Raw genomic sequence first — 7,288 nt, forward strand, 5'->3', positions numbered from 1 at the left:
GTAAATGCTTGCCTTTTGTGTTTTTCAGAAAACAAGAAAGCAAAATTTGAACATTGCCTTTTCCAATAGAGTTTCTTTTATGTGCTGACACTTACAAACTTTTTAAATATCATCACCTTCTAGCTTCATTCACTATATCACCATTAGCTTTGTGCTCTGAATAGCATGGTTAAATCATTGTGAATGCTGTGGTTAAATTATTAATGTTGCCTTGGTTGCTAATCCAATGCTGACTGCTTGTTACTTTGGATTGTGTGGCTGGCTACAGCTCATTGCCTTTTGTCCCTGTCTTCCCAGGGTACCATCTCTAACCAATTACCTAGTCTGATGCTTTCTTCTTATTCTTGCTAGCTTTTCATCTGGCATCACACCAACAGTGCTAATAAAACCTGGATTGGACCTGGAATAGGGAAGCTACATTTTTTTCCATGGAGCAAGCCCAGCTCAGTCTGAAGAACAATAGGCTTCTCTGCTTTGCCATGTCAGACCTTGGCTGAGATACTGAGGTAGACTAATTAATGCTATTTCTGCTACTGTCACCTACACCCAGGGAGGTAAACTCTTACCACATGGCCAAGGTCATGCTATCAACAATTCCTTGTACCCATGCAGGCCCTCTGGATTTGAACCAGCAACCCAAAACTGAGTCAATAGCCTGCACAAATTCCTAGAGCTATCTAATGATTTTGCCATGGATTGTTTCAGCAGCGTCCAAAATGTCACTTAAACCAGTGAAGTCAGTAATGGATCATTTAAAGGTATTTTCCTCTGAACTATTTCATTTTGGTTTTTATGACATTCAGTGTTGTATTGGTATATCTTTAGTATACCTTATATTATACACAGATAATAGATAAGAATTGTTTAGAATACTTTAAACAACCCATCAAAATTAAATGTCTCAGCATTGTATTTGGAATTTTCTCCATAAAAAGTAAAAAAATTCAACTTGTGCAAAATACTCTGATTTATGTAAAACAATATGTTTAATGGACAGTTGGTATTCACCTACTGCTACAGTAGCTAGAGGCACTACTGTGATACATTTATTTGGCATACCATAATACACTTGGATGTTGTTTTTTTAGAAATATCAATCAGTTAATTAGTGAATTAACATTCAAAGGTTAACCTGACATACCCAGAGCATCAAAGGCTACTTACTTTGTGGATCTAAATCTTCTCTCCCTTCTATGGTATCCTTGGGCTTGATTTGGCTGTTCGCTGGCTGTGCTGGATCACAGAAACACAGAATATTAAGGAGTTAGAATGGCCCTTAGAGATTACCCAGTCTCAACCCCCCTTCCATGGGCAGGGCACCTCCCTAGACCAGGCTGCTCTAGGCCCCCATCCAATCTAGCTGTGACCACTGCATCCACAACCTCCCTGGGCAACCTGTTCCAGTGTCTAACCACCCTCACAGTAAAGAATTTCTTCCAAATATCTAAGCTAAATTTCCCCCTTTTCAGCTTGTACCCATTATTCCTTGTCCTTTCACTAGAATTCCTGATGAAGAGCCCCCCTCTGGCTCCCCTGTAGGCCCCCTTCCGACACTAGAAGGCTGCTATGAGGTCTCCACACAACCTTCTCCAGACTGACTAGCCCCAACCCTGAGCTTAGCTCATGTTGGTTAGAACATGGCACTAGTAGTGTCAAGGTTTTGGGTTTAAACCCTGTTCAGGCAATGCACTTTGGAGTTTGACTCAAAAGTCCATGTGGCTCCCTTTTAATTTAGAATATTTTGTTTATTCTTTCCCAACCTGTCATTTGACATGCTCCAGTCCTCTTATCAACTTTATGGCCCTCCTCTGGATTTGTTCCATGTCCTTATGTTGGCGGCACCAGAACTGTGTGCATTACTCCAGGTGGGGTCTCGCAAGAGCAGAGCAGAAGGGCAGAATCATCTCCTTTTGGCCATACTGCTTTTGATGCAGCTCAGTACATGGTTGGCTTTCTGGGCTGTGAGCACACTGCTGGCTCATATTGAATTTTTCATCAACCATCACCAAGCCTTTCTCTTTAGGGTTGCTCTCAATCCCTTCTCTGCCCACCTGTAGATGTGTCTATGATCACACCAGGGACACCAGGTAGGAACCTGTACGTCTCTTTGTTGAACTTCATGAGGTTTTCATGGGCCCACCTCTGAAGCATGTCCAGGTCCTTCTAGATGGCATCCCTTGTCTCCACTGTGGCGACTGCACCGCAGAGTGTCATGTCTTCAGCAAACCTGCTGAGGACACACTTGATCCTGCTGTCCATGTCACCAGCAAAGATATTGAACATTTCTGGCTCCAGTACTGACCCAAGGCACACCACTTGTCACTGGTCTCCATGTGGGCAATGAGCTGTTGACCACAACTCTGGATATCATGGTCCATGCCTGCTTTCCAAACCTTGGGAAGCAGAAGCACAGATGTGCCCATTGCAGTTGCCTTGATGGGAGCCTGTCACCCACGGGGCACTGGAGTCCAGGAGAGCAGAGCAATGAGAGCTCACCACAGTCATCTCCTCTTTGCAAGGAAGTGCTCATGCTAAGAGGGTTGCTTGTGTTTCATGGCCCCATGTAATGCCTGCTTGTTCCTCTCATGTGTCAGGAACTCATGATCTAAGTGGAAGAGGCCTGCGCTGAAGTGATTTTCTATATATGTACTAAATATGTATTTCTTTATTTATCCATACCTATATAAATGTATTTATATAAAATCCTCATTGTATTTAGATGGTTTTGCCCATATTTGAGGAAAAAGATGTTATAGTGAAACACTAAACAGTCTTATTTGCTTTCCCAGATAATGTTATTCCTTGGCATAACTAGGAAATTTGCAGCCTTTGTCAAACTGAGGGCAGCTAAAGTGCCAGGAAGGAGGACAAGCCACAGCTTCCAGAGCAAAGAACACAAGGCTGCCTATCACCACTATCTCTGCTGCTGTAGAAAGCCACCCCAAAACAGCCCATTCCAGCCCAGCAGAGGCAGCACTCTCTGCCCACCAGCCTACTTGCAATCCCTCTGGGGAAGGCTGATCTCCTGTCCACTCTTGGCAGAAAGCTCAGCAGAGGAAACTTTTGTACCAAGTGTGTTGGGCAAGCCAGGCTGCTGCATTCTGAGTTTGACCCAGAAAGAAAATTAGCAAAAGCAGCAGACAGATGTATTGACCTCAGCTACCATCAAAGATCCCCTGCTTGACATCTGTGTCCGTACAAAAGGTCTTTGCTGTAGACATTGAAACAGATGCCAGGCCTTCCCGGATCTTTTGCAAGATAGAAGATCTTTAAAGTTGACTGCCTGCTATGTCTTAGATACACCTCTTTATCATCTTGTCTCTGTAACAATTTGCTACTTATAAAGTATGATAGCACCAGTAAGTCAAGTAGCTCTTTGCTTTGGCTTTCTTGTGGAACATCTGTCATGGGAAGTCCGCTGCTTTCAGTAGTCTTGTCAGAACAACCTTCTGGAAGAGAGTGAGGAGAGCATTTACTTGTAAAGAGGCAGGAACAGGGATTCATCCCAGAGGGAATATTTGTTTTGCCTACACCACAGAAAAAAAGCCATTCCTGAAAAAAAAGGCTTACAAGGAATAGTTGAATTAATGGTGAACTAAGTTTTTCTCAGTGACAGGCAAAAGCAAAAGATATTTGCTATATCTCAGTCAATGTTATTTGTCATCTGGTAGTAAAGGGTTCATTCCCATCTGTACTGACAGTCCAAGTCCAAGAGTCATCCTGATCTCTGCAGCAAAAGCCATGAAGAGCCTCTCATTGGTGCCAGTGAGAGCTCTGAACTGAGGCTCCTCAGTAGCCCATTATGTGCCAGGTCAGCTCAGGACAGGCCAAACAAATGATCTGCTTTGGGACCAGGGGAGGGAGGGACATTTCTTTGACTCTCTGTTTCTTAAAAAAGAGCAGATAGAACTTTATGGCAGAAAGCAAGGAGAAAAAAAAAAAAGAAAATTAATCATTAGTACATAGGATTCATTTATATTTTAGCTCAATTTTACAAGAAATCTGAAGCAAAACTCAAACACTGACTGCCATCAATAAAAAAAAAATTATAATGAAAACTCATGATTTAAGGAATCATGAGTACTGCTTGCATATCAGTTTGTGCCTTCCTTTGCTCAAAGTTGTATTTCTTGCCTGAGTTAAGTGAAAGATACAGAATCCTCAGAAATAATGAAGGCTCTGCATATTTCTTGGCTATCTTCAGAATAAACTTTGGAAGGCTGAGCAGAAAGAGTGAGACCCTGTCAGTGGCTCTGTGGAGAAGAGACAGCAATGTACATTCACACATTTAAACATCAAAGAGTTCATGCAAGAAATAAACACTTTTTTAAAATGTTCCAGCACTTAGGGATTTTCTGTCAGAGCTCTAAACAACCACAAATTCAAATCCATAGGAAAACCAACACACTATATCAACAGCTTACAGAACAGCTTCTCCTGTTTTCTTTACACTTTTTTTATTTCCATCCCTAAATGTATTACAAAAATGAAATGCATATAATGTCCCATTTTCCCCAATTTTCTTTCTTTCTTTCTTTCTTTCTTTCTTTCTTTCTTTCTTTCTTTCTTTCTTTCTTTCTTTCTTTCTGCTTGCTTGCCTTCTTCCTTTCTTTCTTTCTCTACTCATATATTTTCAAAACTCAGCCCATGTACAAATGAAAAAAAGATCATGAAGGTCTGTCACTGGTGCTTGCTAATTTTTCTGAAAGCAAGAATTGCCTTGACAAGGAAGACAGTAAAAACTGAGATTTGACATACAGGGAATCTTTTCTTAGAGTAGGAAAAAGCTAAAATTTCTAAGAGAAATAGGAAAATAAAATGCTTTATTTCCAAAACATTCATATAAATTCCCTGACATGAAACTAATTGATAATTTCTCTGTTTTGATGTTTCAGGCAACATGACTGAAAGGTCCAAGAAACTTGGTCATTAAGTGAAGGCCTCGTTTCATATTCAAATGCAAAAACATCCCCTACAGTATATTTCCTATGATGGGTTGCTCTTTTTACACATATAGTTATCAGTGACACCTGAAATATGTGACTACAGCTTTCAGTCCCTTTAGGCAGTTTGTTACAAGTATGCATGTTGATAATGGCTAGCATGTATTTATATCTTACTTCCCAGAGCCCAAAAGGGCACCTTGGTCTTTCCCTATAAACAGCACTTAAATACAGTTAATGGATGCTAGCAGCTGCTTTGCCATTAACTTCTCTTGGGCCAAGAAGGCAATGCAGACTTTAATTATGCAGGTCATTGTGGAAAGCATTCCCAGAGCCCGGTGAGATATGTCTTGCTTATTGGAAATTTTGTGTTTTCACATATCTGAATATGAGCCAGGGTTTTTTCCCTCTGCTATGAGGATAGAAAATTCACATTTGGGCCAAGGCATAGGCTGGGGTATTTAATTAACAGTATACACAGCTCCTGTTTTTCTGTTCTTCTGAGTGTTTTTTCTTCCTTCCTTCCTTTTTTCTTCTCCTTAAGGAATAAGAATATCTCTTGCCTTAAAAGTAGACTCAGTTTTTCAAGACCAGCTAATCTGGGTAGTTTGGTGAGTTTATTTTCTAGGAAACAACAAAATGCAGAGTGCAAATGGAATTGCTTTAACAGCTAGCAGGACAAAATCTGTGTGAAATTTCCCCCACTGTCTCAGCTGTTCTCACTGTATGCCAAATCACAGTTTCAGATGGCTGAAATAGATTAATCTCTCCAGTCTTTGATTTGGTTGCTACAGAGCCCCGTACTTCACAAAAACAAAAGCTCCTTCCACAGTCTTATACAAATTCCAGAGAATTTGGATTAACAGATTAAAAGCATACAAAGCTTCAGAAAATAAGGGTACATGTATTTAAAAAACATAGTCCTGTGCCAGCTAACATGGCTCCTGCCAAGAAGTGTTTTTTGGGAAAGCAGACAGTATGATCCCATGGTTGACTCATAAGTCCCTTTACTCTCATTTTTCACTGATTGGGGAAAAAAAAAGTATAAATTTGAATCTCTTAATGTCAGGTATAAGCAGTTCACCTGTCCAATCTGAGTATATTTCAGCCTTACAGATTTTATTTCTAAAGCACCTCTTCTTGTAGCCTACCAAAGTGCTGACTGGCATTGATGTCCTCTATGTGCCTTTCCACTCACATGGCCTCCTCTGCACCCCTCCTTTGGGGTAACTTAAGCACTGCAAACCACAGGGGCACTGGGACCTCCCAGTTCCCTCTTGTAGTCTGAAACTCCAGACTGGTGATGGACAACAACATTAGTCCTCACACCACTGCATGGTGTCAGGACATTCAGGAAGTCCACAGGATAAAGCATGCCCTGTCTTTACCAGCTTGTGGAGGGTAGCTAAGCATTAGAGAGCTCCCAGAGCCTGGGACTTTAACAACCTCCTAAAGATGAGTGAGGAGGAGTGGTGTTCCATGGAGCACCAGGCAAGAGCTGTAATTGCAGGGGAGTGGTATGGACTTCCCAGCAGTGTGTAACCTTTGGTTCAGCAAGCACCACCAGTGATTGTCTCTGCCCCCTCTCTTTCACAAGCTCAGAAGTGCGTCCCTTGAGCGCTGGACGTGTATCGGTTTCACGTCAATGACCACAAGCAGCCCACACCCAGCTCCAGTAAGTCTCTGAAGTTTGTCTACTGGCTATGAAGCATGTGATTTTTCCAGATATTCTAGTTTTGGGATGGTTTGTTTTGCAGTATCCCTTCACCAGCTCCATTTCAAAAGGTTCATCCCAGAGCCCTCAAATAAAAGTGACTTCTAATTATTATCTATCCATATTGGATTTGAACCAGTGACCCAGAGATTGGATCTGAACCAGTGACAAAGAGATTAAAGGAGCCATTCCTGATCCCATGACCCATCTCCTGAGTCCAGCAGTCCCTGAAGAATGTGATTCATTAACTGAACTGCTTCTGCTGACTGTATTTTTCCAGCACCTCATAACCTACATGAAATTACAATATTTTTCCCATTCTCACTCTGTGTATGTCACATATTTACTTACACCAGTTATTTTCCTAGCTAGCCTCATAGGAGTTGTGTAAATGGCATTATCAAAATTGCATCTCCCTGATTCATTATTTCCAATTTTACAAAATAGCTGAGTTAGTAAAGACACTATCAAAGGGGTTTTTAAATAAACATGCTTAATCTTCTGGAGATTAAAAGAGATAGTATGGGTGACATATAATGATTATTTTACCCCAAAGCCATCAGAAATACAACGTACAAGAAAAACACATCAAACAAATAGGCACAATAGAGAGCATTTCAATGAGAAGATA

General features: G+C 41.2%; 1 long non-coding RNA gene across 2 annotated transcripts in view; it reads right to left on the reverse strand.

The window, feature by feature from the left end:
- The window catches only part of LOC139591684 (uncharacterized), a 30,121-nt gene extending 24,585 nt beyond the window's left edge, over positions 1 to 5,536 (reverse strand). Inside the window, exons 1-2 of one of the 2 annotated variants that reach the window (XR_011679723.1) lie at positions 1,761 to 5,536; positions 1,165 to 1,233 (exon numbers count right to left, since the gene is read on the reverse strand). This is a non-coding gene — a long non-coding RNA (uncharacterized lncRNA). Of the gene's footprint in view, positions 1 to 1,164 lie in introns of both variants that reach the window. The other variant, XR_011679722.1, reaches the window with a different exon arrangement.
- Positions 5,537 to 7,288: the final 1,752 nt, after the last annotated feature.

The sequence above is a fragment of the Agelaius tricolor genome, unplaced genomic scaffold, assembly GCF_023055355.1.
Source record: "Agelaius tricolor isolate 1412-34295 unplaced genomic scaffold, bAgeTri1.0.p SCAF_1, whole genome shotgun sequence".
Lineage (NCBI taxonomy): Eukaryota > Metazoa > Chordata > Aves > Passeriformes > Icteridae > Agelaius > Agelaius tricolor.